Below are 15,380 nucleotides of genomic sequence, written 5' to 3' on the forward strand. Positions count from 1 at the left end.
TGTACAGGCACGCGCATTGTCTAGAGTACACAGCAGACTTCGCTGGCTAGAGAAAACTGTTTTGGTCATATGGCACACATGCCATCCAAAAACCGGGGCTCCATACGCCTTAGATTTACTTGGGGGCAGGGAATGGATGAGAATTTGCCCCAACTTGAAGGGAAGCGGGGAGTTCTTCCACCGACACCGCCACCGCCATTTTTTCTCCAGCTGACGTCATGGATGACGCGGTTTATTAATTCGCCTATGCTGTGCATGCAACCAACTTGTCCCTGCGTACACAGCGTCTGCTGTGGACATAGCCACTTCGAATCTTATCAGTGATCGTGTACTGACAAAAAAACATAAATGCTTGAAAAAAAATACTTACAACGTCTTAGCTTTTCACCGCTGTGACGTTTTTGAACTTAACAAATAATTTGTTAGTTAATTTGAATTTAACAAATAATTTGTTTTCGACGCGATCCCTTGTCAAAAAAGATAAGGTGGCTTAATGAATTTATACCGAACTGGGGGTATTGGCTGTCTCGCTAAACACGGCGAGGAATGGAGCTAAAATGAAGGCCAACACCGAGGCGGCTGCCAAGGTTTTGGGAGAAATAACAGCTCCACTCAGCGGCGTTAGGTGAGATTCCACCAGGTTTGGTATCAATTTCTAATGTTAGACACCTCAAAATTGATATATTTTAAAGTGGTACGCCGTTGGTTATACTCGTGGTCCAGGAAATAGTAATGCAGTTGTACACCTTGCCGTAGTACAGTTATCATGCATACGAACTTGCTGAAACTTGATATTTGTAGTGTTCGTATATCTGTCTACACAACGGAAGTGCTGAAATTTATACTCGGTACGTAATGGGAAATTATCAAATTCAATTACAAATTTCATGTCTTAAGTTTAACGTACGGCGTAGGCCTTTAAGCATTATCGATCGGAGATCTGCTGTGGATACATTCTACGTACCGACCTTAAGAGGTTATGGTTGTCTATGTGGGCAAGATGGGGTTAATACATGATCCATCATAAAAATAAGAGGTAAAAATTGTAACTAAGTGTTTTAGAATCCTCAACAATTTAGGTATTGAAAACCGACAACAATGCTGAAAACTAAGTATATGTCGTAATCACGGATTAAGATTTGGTTTCTGATCCGATAAAAGCTAGATTAGGAAAAATTGGAAAAACTTGGATCAAAACATAATGGCATTACTGATGTTTTAATTAATAGTAAATCCCTCTGTATTTATCTCCATTGTTACTGAGGTTGCCAGACTCCGGCGAAGTGATAGTACTACATTGTATTAGTAGCGTGGTCTTAATATACTTGAATATTATGTCTGCTTTGGAGAATATAAGGTTGCCTGGTATTTTGAAACGAAAATATGCTTATGTATATATTACAGACTAGTATTCTAATCCCATGGATGTAAGACCGTTTCATTAATTCAGAACATGGCCAACCCCTGGACAAGGACATGGCGCCATAAATTTGGGATAACCTGGTGTCGCCCAGCGACCAAACGAAAACAACGTTATTCGAAATGGCATCGAACGACCATGTGCATTTATATCAAATAGAGTTTGGCTTGAATATTTAGAAACTGTCTTATATTAATGAAAGTCGAGCATTCACAGAAATATATGATGCATCAGGGTTACATTAATACAAATCTAAACTGAATTCTGTGAATGCATGGATATAATGCTGCACAAAAATTATCATAGCGACTTTTACCCGTTTTTATATTGACGATGCAAAAATAGCGAACTACCGATATTCATTAAAATTAGCAAGTACGAGATATTCGCTTTTCCCGTTTTCGATGCGTCATTGTGGGCTACTCTGCACTCCGTAGTGTATGAAACGTTTATTTGCCAAGACGCTTTAATATGAAGCGAAAGACGTGCGTACATTTCTTTTTGCTGAATTCCGTTTACGTTTTGGTTGCATTCGGATTCGGAAAATATGAAACTACGGAATTTCTTGAGATAAGAGAAATTAGCTTTGCCGCTTCCAAGGTCAATCAAAGGAAAATCCGGATTCTTGGTCCCTTTTTTAAGGAATGGAAAACGCGAAGTTTCCAGGATTGTTGCATTGCGTGTGGCGTCAACGATAGGTGCCATTCCTTTAATTTCGATAGGAAGCTTGGAGTGTGCCAATTGAGTGCCTTTACATCGTCCTGCACGGCGGATTTTGAGCATGGTTTCGAACCACTGGAGGTGAGTAAGTTAGATGAAATCATTTGCTAATGAATAAGAAATTTTGCCCCTGATTGAAGAAATATTCAATTACTTTGCCAACTTGACAGTGGATAACACATACTTTAAGGGCGTACTTTTAAACAGTCGGTGTGACATGCGATCGAACCGCTGGAGGGGACTAACTTTTAAAAAAAACCTTTCTTTTGCCAATCGTACATTTTTTTAAATCATTTAGCCAACATTACAGTGGATTACACATACATTTAAACTACTGTCAGTACACAGTTGTTTTATAATTATAGTATCCTTTTATAGCAATTACCCTGTCGGTTCTTTACTTTTACCTACGCGCTCGATGAATTCTACGCATACACACACGCACCTCGAACTCCAGTGCAAATCCGCCATTGGTGACGACGTTGGCGCCAAAAACTATTTCTCTTGACCTAGATTCAAAAGCCTTTTTGAATAATGCGATCCAAACGATAACATCCGCTACAAACATTCTTGATCAACTAGTTGAACTTTATAAAGACGCTGTATGAAGAAAAATTGCACAAATATCGAAATGCATGATTATTATGAGGAGAACTATTTTGGCCGATATTCACCCTACCACTTGCTCGACCTCGTCACAATCGTCATGTGGTGACGACTCGGATTGGCGTGAGAGGGAATACGTCCGTCCCCCCCCCAATATCCCCTCTAATGTAAGAATGATTCTAACATTAGAGTGCTTACCCTATAATTTTTTTGGGGGGGTATACCTCGCCAAATTTTTAAAAAATTTACAGTTTTTGGTAGTTTTGGATACAAGTGTACATTACCTAAAAATTGGGTAGTTTGCCCATGTTTTTGGGTACAATTGTGAATGGAATGACATTTATGGGTATTTTTTTCACAATTCTTTGGGCATGTTGGGTACAATTGAAATTGTAAACTAGTCCTACCTTGGAACAAAGAGGAAAATACAGAACTGTGCATAACCCTTTCCTTCTCTAATCAGTGGAACTTCATCATATTGTTTTTGAACTTATTTTCTGAGGAGATCCAACCAAGATGTTTCCTCACACGACTTCTCTTATCTCAGGGCCGGGGAAAGGGCAACTCTCTTTGTCCATGCTCAACTTGAAAAAGCAATAGCAAGATGTTCCATTCATTATGGAAGGAAAGAGTTAATAGGGAATGAGTGATTTTTCATTTCCTTGGGGCTTCTAAACTCTTGCAGAGTCTGACACACACGCTCAGAGGTCATCACTATAATACTGTATTACTGTGTCGAATCCTCTGCAAACAGTTTTTCTGTCCGTCGACGTTATGTAGATAAGAATAAATACACCGTTTCAAATACCTGTCGAATAATTCAAGAGAACTTTCCATATGATGAGTGAAAATCAAAATGTTGTAAATCCCCGTCGATTTCATTTCACGTACTTAACAAACTAGCGGCTACAATGTTGTCCCGGCTCTGGAAAAAAGTCAGGTGTCGAACGCCTGAGTCGGGAGTTTGCATTGGCAGCTGCATAAATCAATCAGATAATCCAACTGGCCACCTTCTTCTCTCCGCAGGCTTGGCAAGTCCACTTCGCGAGGCAAAATTGTAAGTCATCCCTTTTCTAAAACGCATCATCAATAACATGGCGATCCGATGCGGTCACATGCGCCCGTTTTAGTTGAACTGAAATTATGTTAAGTTAAACTGAAATCTTTTTGAGTCAAGGCAAGAGTCCACGGACCCTTTCATTCCATATACGCGAACAGAAAAGAACTCGGAGAAACATTTCGCACAGCAGGGTTTCACTAGTTTAAAGGAGTAGGCGTATTATTCCTTTAGTACATGTTTATTTTTCTCGTCGGTTTCCGATCTTTACAGCACCCGATGCCAAACCAATGGAAGGTCCGAAGCTTCGACTTTACAGGCAGAGGTCAAGGACACACGTGTACAGAAAGCTCAGAGTCGCGAGGAAACCAGTCGTGACCTTTGGCGGGTTCGACAGCACGAAATCTGGAAAATTCTTCACGGCGGATTTCAAATATAATATGCAAATATGTGTCCATATCCCCCCGACGGTGAGGAAAGTTTCAAGAGGGAAACGCTCGACTGTTACCAAGAAAAATGGTGAAGGGATTAGAAGTAGAATATTTGGTCGTCGGAGGACACGATCTGTCCCAAGAAATCAACCCAATTTTTTCACTGGTAGACCTCATCGCAAACGCCTGAGAAAGGTACCTGGAGGTGGCAAACAGAACCAAGAGCTCACGCGGCCAAGTCCTAGTGCCAGACGACCAAAGTATTTCGAGCCTCCTCGGCTTCACCGCACCAACCTGGTGAACTCAACGCAGCCCCTCCAAAGAAAGTTACTCGGAGGTCGCAACCGGGACCTAGAACCCACGCGGTCGAGGCCAAGCATCGAAGTGTCATCAACAAAACGGAGATTTATACGCTCTTACAGGAGGCGGACGAGGCGGTACCGGCTGGTCGATGTGAGGAAGTGGTTTGGCGAAGGTGTGGTTTGGTCAAAAGTTGTATACTTCCCTGGATTTGTGACGGTAACGGACAGAGTGAAGGGTAAGTCTAAGGTCCGTCAGGTCCGCGTTTTGAATCATGCCAAAAACTTATGACCATTCTATATGTATTATCACAATGTCTGCTTGATTTGAACTTCTTTTCCCGAAATCAATGCCTTTTTGTTTGAGGGTCTTTAGTTATAAAAGTGGCTCCATGTTCATCATTGCTACAGCAGCGGATTGAACCCTTACACTAATGTGGACGAACTCCTTAAGTTAGTCGCGAGGCAGTAATCATAAGTGGTTAGATTTGAATTTCGCCAAATGAATGAATGCACTTCTGGTATGTTTGCATTATGAACAACAAATTTACAACTTAGCTAGACATTTTCAATTCTGGAACATTTCTGAAGCACACTACAACAAAATTCGTTGCAGACTAATTCAGTGAGTGTCCCCACTGCAACAGCCTGAAACAATTCTAAGCAGGTTTCAAGAATTTTAGAAGATAATGTAAAAAATAGCAGGAAAATGGAGGATAAGAAAAAGTGTATTTCCATAATTGTCAATCAAACGAAGTGGCTATTTAAACAGCAGACTGATGTGTACGCAGGAACAAGTTTGTTGTATGCACAGAAGAGGCGAATCAACATAACAGCGTCATCAATGACGTCAGCTGGAGAGTAAAAAGGCGGTGGCGGTGGTGGTGGAAGAACCCCCTGCTTCCCTTCAAGTTGGGGCCAAATTCTTATCCTTTCCCGCCTTCCAAACAAATCTCTTTCGGTATCAGGAGCAACACAACGTTGCCTTTGCAATACGGCAATCTAGAACCATCGACAAACAAGAAAGAGTCTTAAAAAATGAAGAGAAAATTCCACAGCAATTGAAGTACGTGTGTCAAGTACCACTGCAAGCATGGTGAAAACACGCACGTCGAAGCCCCGGTTTTTCGATGGCATGTATGCCATATGACCAAAACAGTTTTCTCCAGCCAGCGAAGTCTGCTATCTGTGCTCTAGACAATGCGCGTGCCTGTACATTGTATACACAGCATGTTGTGTATTCAAGAGAAAATGTTGCTAGGATTCACAGCAGGTAGCATTAAATGGGAGGCGGGGCTTTATAATGAGCAAAATGAATATTAATATAAAACGCTGTGAACATAAAACTACTGCATGTTGCATACACAGCATGCTGTGTACATATCCTCTTCCATCAAAGAAAGGGGTTACGGTCTGCGTTTTACAGTTCATGAAATGTCGATATCTCTACAGCGTTCTGCGCCTGTATACAATTTCTTAGAAGCTTTCTAATTGTATGTTAGAGATATAGCCATTCTGAGGATTCCATCGCAATTACAAGTTGAGGAAAACAATCTTATTGTGCGTCTTCGCCCCAAGTTTTCTCGGGTATTAGGACTAACATGTCTAAGGTTTTTGGTCTGTTGAATTCACAATATTTTTTCGGGTCTTATTTCCTCGTTTTATACGCACCCAAGCATTTTTAATGGTTTGACTGACGTTTTAAACTGTATTTGTAGCTTATTTCTCTCTCCTCGGTAGCACTATCAGAAATGCATGATATATTTCAAGTTTTTTTTCCCATTCTCAGTGCTTATTGCATTCGATGATTCAAACTATACTATTTCTATATATATATATGCGATCAAAACCTGACAGAAAAGCTCATGATATGTGTATTTGGCAGTATCGTATGATTGTCAATTTTGCCACGAGAAACGACCCACTCTTGGCATATTATATAAATATTGCCCGCCACGGAGTGTAACATGCCGAATGTCGTCACACCGGGAGACATGACAAAAAGTCCACCGGCTGGAGCGGGCAAATTTGCGAATACCTCACGGTCACGTGACGCGTATCAGCCAATCATATTCACGGAATCTCACTTGAGGTATGAGATTGTGAAATATCACCGTTTTGTTATATGTTTTGTAATACGTTTTGTAGTGGAGGATTTAGGGCGATACTAAATCATGCACGCATGTAAGCAGACTGTGCAACGTCATTTGCTGGCTCGGTAGTGTTGGCTGATTGGTCAGTTATGTGAGGAACAGTACCATCGTCAAATCCGGGACCGAAGTTCTTGAGTGCGGTATTTGTAATTAGGCCTAGGCTCACAATGTGGAGTTGTTGAGTTGTTCAGCAGGCTACTTCTTGATTGAGTGAGTCACCAGGGGCGGGGTGAGTCACTGCAAAATCATTCATCATGTGACATGTCACTTCAAGGAAGTTTAATAATCTAGTACATGGTCATACACCAGGCGGAGAAAGTCACAGATAGCAAAAAAACCTTAAATTTGGGCGGCAACGAACAAAGGAACATGTGGTATGAGACCACGTGGTTTCTTAGCACAGTTCACATGCTGCTTGTTTGCTTGGACTTTCGGGATTACTCTAAGTTGTTTGTTTTGGCTGGCAGTGGCTTTCTCCACCTATAATCACTCACGGCTCTGGCACGTCAGGGGCTCATGTCATGGTCTATATACTGATATTCGAGAATGAAGTATTAGTGAACTCACCTCCACATCAAGGCCACACGCTGCTTTTTCGAGCCAGCGCGACAATGTGGGAATCGTGGGCGATTTGTTATATCCTCCATCATGTCATGAACTGATCGGAAGGTGATGATCATGTGACGTCATAAGTTCTAAACGCGGGAAATATGAATAATGCTCATTCGTGGACTTATGCGGGGCGAGATTAGATTGGAAGAACTGTCATTTGGGGGGGGGGGGGGGGGGGGGGTTCCTGGGGGTCATGTGGAGTTAGCGCTCAAATGTTTTCTTGCCGGGTCGGGTATTTTTACAAACAGGTTTGACACCCAAATATAGATTTACTCCTGGGTCGTTTCCTTGGAGCATTTGTTTAGCAACATAGGGGGCCCTTCTGAGCCTGAGGGTTAGGAATTTATAACATATATTGCACAATTAAATATGAATTCTACTTTCTTAGCTTGAGGCTTCGTTTGGCCATGGACTCATACTGCATGGTAATAAACAATGATATGCAGGCCTATGCATTGTACTTGGCCGCCGTGGCTTCCTACTGGCATGACTGGAGATTAACAATTAATAGCATGGGTGAAGCTAGTGGGGGCCAGGGTGGGGGGCAGGGGGACAAATGTCCTCCCCCAGAAGTCACTAATAGGCCTACCGGTAGGCCTACCACGGTTAGGTGCCAATTTCGATATATGGCCGGCCTATAATTGTCTCCGTTTCTTCGGCCAGGCCAGCGGTGAAGGAATCCATCTCCAGCCACATGTGCAGTTAACTTGGACAGAGTTTTTTCTTCTACCTGGCACGAATTTTAGCTTCAAGGAAAGTCGTTTTAGCGTCTCATTCGAAGGGCGACGGCGCAGTTCAGTGTCCGTCTTACTCAAGGACATTTAGACGAAACAGCATTATTCTTCTGAGTGTCGAACTCAGCCCCGTAATATGAACCCAGTGCTCTGAATATATTGCCACTCGTGATTTCCCCATTGCTGTTCCAGGTTGTGTCCATTTCTTGAGCGTGCGTGGTAGATACTATGGTTGTGCCGATCTCCACAGCGATGGAATGTCAACAGTGGAAGTACGCCATCTTATAAATGGTAGTTTTGCTGTAGCTCTGACCATGAAATCAGGGAACGGGAGCAGCGTGAACTACTTTTTTGATCTATACGTTTACACCAAGGCAGGTTTTTTAAAGTCTCACATTAAGTTTTCTGTCTCAGGCACAAAATCTCCGCGCTCTGGAGTCGGAAGAAGAAGAAGATGTAAGGTCTAAATATATTTTCGTTGTGGGCAGCGTAAAGCCGCTGAGTTTGAGTTATGTACTTGGAACAATAAACAACATAGGTTTCGTAAGTTAGCTTTGCTTTATTTTTTCTCACTGTTAAGCGCATGCGCTAATATTCGGGAGATAGGTGCATCCTGAATGTTAGCGCATTGCGCGTAAATACTCATTAATACGGTATGCGGTTTTTATTACTGCAGTTTGACGGGCGCTTGGATGAGGATAACCCTCCGTACAGCTTCAAGCGTATCGGGTGCCTAAACGAAGGCAGAGAAGTGTTTGCCAGTGACAAGATACCTATCTGGTCTGTCAGTGACAAGGGTTACATCGTTGCTGTCATCACGGGAATGAGAAATAGTGGGGTAAGCCAAAGTAATAGTCAATAAATCAGTTAAAAAAATTTGGAAAAAACCCTCCGTCATGTCCGTACTTCACGCGTGTATAGCTAGGGAGATTTCACAAAGCCGCCGAAACGCAAACGCGAACGCCGCCTATTCCATTGTTCGAGACATATTTATCGGGAAGTCAAACAATTGGATGGGCGTTCACGTTGGAGTCTCGCCGTTTTTTTTGAAAACACCCTAATGGCACGCATTGCAGGGAGGTATTTAGCAGTGTCAAGCTACCCAGTATTTGATCTGTCACAGACAGTTAGTTCATAGGCTGTCATAACCGGGATTAGATATACAAGTAGTTGGGTAGGTCTGAATCCGTGTAGCTGTGACTTGTCCCGTCCTTTGTCCTATCATTACTGAGCACTTGTCAAAAACTATGTCGTATTCCATTTCAAAACATACCAATTACACATGTAAAAAAAGCCAAAATTGATAGCGCTGTCCGAAACAACTTCCTAATTAACAGGAAACAATCATTCCATGAATGAAAAATATACAATTCCAATCCGCTCCAGTCCAGTGTTTTCGCGATCAAGTGTTTTTGAATACCCCGTCTGGAGAATATGCGTCTCAACACATTTATACGTGATGGTTATCCCCGAACATCTCAATCCATATTCCAGGTATATCTTTTGGATAGCAGAAATCTCGGCACAACCGTATTGGATGTCTCGAGCCTTGAAAATCTTAATCCCTACTGGAAGAATCAGATCTGGAAGAACTTCAGCCCGCAGTCAGTGGCGTGGCACTGGAACAGTCATTGGGTTCTGGTGGCCGGGCGGGATCTCTCAGAGCAGAACGGCGTCGTGCACAGCATGTACGCACTTGGAATATCTTTCAAGTGTCCCGGGAAGGAACAGGTAGGATTCTGCTTTGCCTACCACTATTTTTTACGAGGAAATGATATCATCACGGTGTACTGTTTTGGCCTTCCGCCACAATGAATAAGTCGGTTTGGCTACCCTTGCGAAGAGCTACGGACGACGAACTACGAAGTATGCAAGAAAACGTTCTATCGGCGATTTTCTTGTACATTTTTCCAAATTCTTCCTCCAGCTAAGCATAAAAGATGATTCATGAGTGTCGCAACCAGTAAAATCGTTTTTCCTTCTGTAAGTTTCTTTAGAAGATACGCCTTTCTTGATAAGTAGATGCATGTAGTTTGTTCTGGTTGTGCACTAGAACATTTCATGAGTTGAGACTAACTGGTTGCTCAAAACAAATTTTGTCATTAACTTGCCGTTATCTCCTTCAGTTCAGCCCTAAGACTCAATGCCAAGTTAAGTAAAAGCCAGCGTTAGTGACAATTTGAAGAACCGGGTGAATTTGCATAGGGGCTAGTGTAATCTATAACAGATTTTTTCGCTCTCTTTTGAAGGTTATGTGGATGAACACTGTCGGAGGTACAACATGCCACAGCTACCGCATCAGCGGTCCCCGGAATGGTTTCTTGGTGTGGTTTGCCCTCGGGAGAGGCAGCAAGAAACGCGATTACAAGTCCGTGGTTGCTCTCTGCCGCAACGATGGAGACAAGGGAGAGATCCTGCCGGAATTTAATATGTTCAGGCTGACTTTGAAGAAGAAACGACATCGAAGGAAGAAGAAGAAAAATGCCGACAAGCGGCCGTCCATTTAGCACGCACGCACAATCTTCCGATTGTAGCGTACGCCTACCCTCTCACGCATGCGTCTGCTGGAGACGAGACCACCAGCTGCTTACGCACGCAAAGAAGGTCTTTAGTCGATACTGGTGCACGCTGTCAATTGAGAACACTCTTTAATATATCAGTAAAAACAAGTAATTTGGTAGCTCCTTTTGCATCAACTGTGATTTTTTTTATTGCGAAATTTTGCTAGATGCCAATACTTGTTTGCTACTTTGGAGGCCACTGTTTACTATGTCCCTCTGTCTTTGACTTCGTGGTCTGCCTGCGGACCTGCGTTGCGACTGGGGTGTCCGTCACTCTGCGTTTCCCAGCTGAGTCAATCGACCCATCTTTCCCTGCTGTTTCTGCTAATTGCTCCGTTTTGCTTTTGAAAGACAATCTAGGATTTTTGAGCATTTCATTTGATGCTCCCTGTTGTTCAGGTTCCGTTGGAGTTTTGAGTCGTAACATTTTCTTAACAACCGCGGCAAAGTGCCTTTTCGTGCTTTTGGTTGCTGGCTCGGATGGTCCGTCAGTTGCCGTAGATGGTTGACCTGCTGTAGCTGGTATGTTCTCCCTATCCAGCCTTGGCTTCCTCGAGTCAACCGATCCATCGTTCTCTACCGCTTCTGCTAGTTTTTCCTTTTTGCTTCTGTGAAATACTTTGGGCTTTTCGAGCATTCTATTAGATGCCGCTTGATGTGCACACTCTAAAACTCCCTCCGCCTTCGTGGAATGCCTCCGGTCCTTCGTTGTGGCGTGGGTGGCCGTCCCTGTGCGTTTCCTTTGGCACGCCGACCCCTCGTTCTTTGCCACTGCTTGCGCCGCTGATTGTCTCTTTTTCCTTTTGTTAGATTCTGTGAGCTTTTCGAGCTTTCCATTAGATGCCGCCCATTGTGCACTTTTTAAAACTCCCTCCGTCTCCGTGGATTGCCTCCGGTCATTCGACGGGACTTGGGAGTCCGCCCCTGTGCGTTTCCTTTGGTTCGCTGACCCCTCGTTCTTTAGTACTGCTTGCGTTAATAATTCCTCCTCTTTGGGTTTGTGAGACACTGCGGGCTTTTCGAGCATTTCATTAGATGCCGGCCGTTGTTCACGTACTGTATGACCCTCTGCTTTCGTGAATTGCCTCCGGTCCTTCGTCGGGACTTGGGTGTATGTCGCTGTGCGCCTCTCTTGGTCCACCGACTCCACGCTCTTTGCTACTGCTTGCGCTGTTGATCGCCACTTTTTGCGTGTGTGTGACACTGTGGGATTTTCGGGCACTTCATTTGATGCCGTTTGTTGTTCAAGTTCTTTTAGACACTCTGTTCCGGTGGATTGCCGCCGGTCCTTCATTGGCACCGTCCCTGTGCGCCGCTTCCTTGAGTCAACCGACCCCTCGTTCCCTACTGCTTCTGCTAAATGCTCCTCTTTGCGTTTGTGAGATACTGTGGGCTTTTCGAGCATTTCAGTTGATTCCGCCTGCTCTTCACGTCGCGCTTGATATTTGAGTCGGAACACTTTCGACACCACCGTGGCGAGATGCCCTTTCGTGCTTATGCTTGCTGGCTCGGATGGTCTATCAGTTGCCGAAGATGGTTGTCCTGCTATATCTGGTATGTTGCCCCTTTCCTGCCTTGGCTCCTCTTTATCATTTCCCTCAGTAATGCGTTGCAGTACAACTTGCATCAATCTCTTAAGTTTTGTTGGTTGTTGCTTTTTGCTCGCCCCTGGTACTGCTGACCCTCCTGGTCTTTCCGTTCCTCCAGCCGTTGCAGATTTGTCATTCCTCGCCTTTGGCTGCCCTTGACTGCCTCCTGCATTCATTAATCCTTGAGAACTAGTGTGGTTACGCACCTGCAATTGACCAATCAGCTTCAGAACAATCTGAATTTAAAACAGTTCAATACGGAGTCTGCAAACGAGGTTGTATTGGTAAATACACATGGCCCCGCATCACTAATCGACCAATTAGCATCAATGCATGGTCACACTCCCAAGTAGGGCTGCTATCTGTGCAATCAGAATGTAGTTCCTCTGATATCATGACCTCAGCTGTTTCTGCTAAACATTATGATTGACTTTGAGCCTGATGTTTGCCGGCGTAGCTTTTGGGATCAAATTAACCATCTCAAAAGATATGCTAATAATTTTTTTGTGGTTCGTAGCCACAGGATCATTTTGGCGGCATTCGCTCCTGTACACTTGCGCGTACTGTTAAATCGAGCCAGATCACCCCCAGTGGCAAAGCGATAGAATTCTCAAATATATCCTTCAAGGAGCATAATAAAATGGCTCTTTTTATGCAGTCTTATGGAACTTCGGTCATCTCTTAGAGCTCTTCGATCAAAAGCGACATATTTGTGAGACACTTTTTGAAATTTTTAGGCCAAAATACAAAAATTAGACGAAACTACCTGTAAGTTGAAGTTTAATTGAGATTCTATCGAACCCTCAATTGGTGGGTGAGATAGAATCATGGTCAAAAACACATTTTTGGCGACCTCTGGGAGCCCCCCCCCCCCCCCCCCCCCCCCCCCCCCGCATATACGTACATCCCTGAACAAGTGCGTGACCTCTTTTTTATATCCGTCTATTTTCTCCTTACCTTCTCTTGAAAGGTGGCTGACAGACCTTCATATTCATCCCGCGGATTGATGACAATCTGGTCGAAGAAACGCTTAAGCATGACGACACAGTCATTCCAGGTGCAAACAATCGCATGGTGCTTAAAATACGCATAACCAAGACGGTGGCCGTCCTCCTCAGACACCAACTTCCGGTCTTGCGCACGCCGTACAATCCACTGCCAATTATAGGTGGCGCCAAATGGTAGCCTAGCAACTGCGCCCCACCATCCATGAGCGACCTCTTTTGCCTCGAGTGCACGGTTAGCATGACTGTCTCCAAAGCTGGGGTGATTGCCGCGCAGCAGGACCACTTTACCCCTGAGGTGAGGCTTGTAGACGAAGAAACATATTGTGGTCTGCCTGCTGACCAGCATTTGTTTTGCCGATTTCTGCAGAATGAGATGCGCGACTCCGAGTTTGTCGAGCCATTTCAAGAAGCTATCCTTGTCATCTTTACCAGGTTTCGTTTTGTCTGAAACTTTAAAAACACATTTTTCGAGGTTTTTAATAATCATATTTGTATGGCTTTCCTACTTCTAAAAACAGCATTGCAGACAAGCGCAACATTACTCTGTGATGTACGACGAAATAATTACGTGTCTGCTAGTAGATGAAATCAAAACCGTTTATTTTTCACGCTATAGTCTTGTTGTCAAAGGCACGTGCGAAGACCCCCTCCCGGCGCAGCCAACTTATGTCGGCTGAAATGAATATCTTACTTAGCTACGATAAAAATCGCTTGTCCAGAATTGTACATCGACAATTATTAAGAGGTTTGGCATCGGCTCTCTACCTCTTTTTACTGAACTGTTGACTCTTATACTTGCGCGCCCCAAATTGGCGATTTTCGCCGCTGCGACCGGTGACCACGATTGCACGCTTGCGACTCTCGTTTGCGGAGGTCATTGCAGGTACCTATGACAAGTATCTAAGTAGGCCTTTAGATAACGTTAAACGTATTCGTTGCCGAGTCGAAGGCAGTATACGTTTTCCTTCTTCAACCTTTAGAATGGGTTCCCCAGCTAATCGAGAATACTCAAGGCAGGCCTTCCAACTCACCTAGCTGCCTGCCCTGGAAAGGGCCTGGGAATTGTGTCCATCACAAGAAAAATAGCCAAAATATGCGGTAATTGGCAATTTTATCGAAATAACATGTGTTTACTCATCATCATCATCATCATCATCTTTCGGTTTTTAACCCTTTTCCGTTTATTTCACCGCTTCTTAATTAGAATTTCTCGCGCGAGGTGGCAATCACACGCATATAACATAATGTCAATTTTCATTTTGCCTTTTTGGTTCCTCCATTTCTATCATTCCCCTAATTTCTGTTGTTTCAACTCCTTTTGTTTAGTTCATTTTTTTTTGTTCCTCACTCTAACTCTATATACACTATTCACACCTAAGTCCACTGTAGCTCAAGCACACTCAATACCGGTAGATGGAGGGGTCTCCCTTAAACCATCTATCCAACCCTCTTTTACTGGTATAGCATATACGACAGTGCTACATGTACTTTGTAAAAATAAAATATCAAGTTTTTTTTCAATTGTCGCACGAACTCGTGTTTCAACAAAGAAATATAACTAAAATGTGTCTCTCCGACCGGATTCGAACCAGTGACCTAAGGATTCCAAGATTTTACCCACTACAGTCCTCCGCTCTACCAACTGAGCTACAGAGAGATCGATATATGTGCACTTTACTGTAAGTACATACATGGGTTACCAAAATAGGTCAAGGACTTAAACTTTTGCTGATACCTGACCACACAGGATATGCACGAGCCAGTCCAGACTGCACTTCAGAACTTTTGTACTGGATATGGTGATGGTATGGTTTACGCATAACTACCAATCAGCTGACAAAGCCAGAAAATAAGGCGAATCATCGTCATTTGCTGGCTCTATCAGCTGTTGCTCTTCGAAATAAAGGAGAAATTCAATGGACAACGCAACTTCAGTGAAAAAAAATTACTTTCGCTTCGGTGTTGCGAAGTACTTTCCAATTTGGGAGACTTACCAAAAAACTTAGTTATAATTATATTATCGCCATCACCATGTAATTATTGATTGACGTTCATTCCCAATGAAATATCTGCCATTTAATCCACCTACTTACGAAGTTCAATTTACCAGCACAATTAGATTTTTCCTATGCTCTAAAACAAAAAATGCTGAACCTAATCGAGCGATATTGGTATCATTCCTCTCCTAGAA

General features: G+C 43.4%; 1 non-coding gene across 1 annotated transcript; it reads right to left on the minus strand.

Moving 5' to 3' along the window:
- Positions 1-14,757: 14,757 nt before the first annotated feature.
- Positions 14,758-14,846, minus strand: Trnay-gua (transfer RNA tyrosine (anticodon GUA)). Its single transcript is given in 2 exon segments — positions 14,758-14,793; positions 14,810-14,846. It is a non-coding gene; the product is annotated as a tRNA-Tyr (tRNA).
- Between the last annotated feature and the right edge of the window lie 534 nt (positions 14,847-15,380).

Source organism: Lineus longissimus, chromosome 18 (genome assembly GCF_910592395.1).
Source record: "Lineus longissimus chromosome 18, tnLinLong1.2, whole genome shotgun sequence".
Classification (NCBI taxonomy): domain Eukaryota; kingdom Metazoa; phylum Nemertea; class Pilidiophora; order Heteronemertea; family Lineidae; genus Lineus; species Lineus longissimus.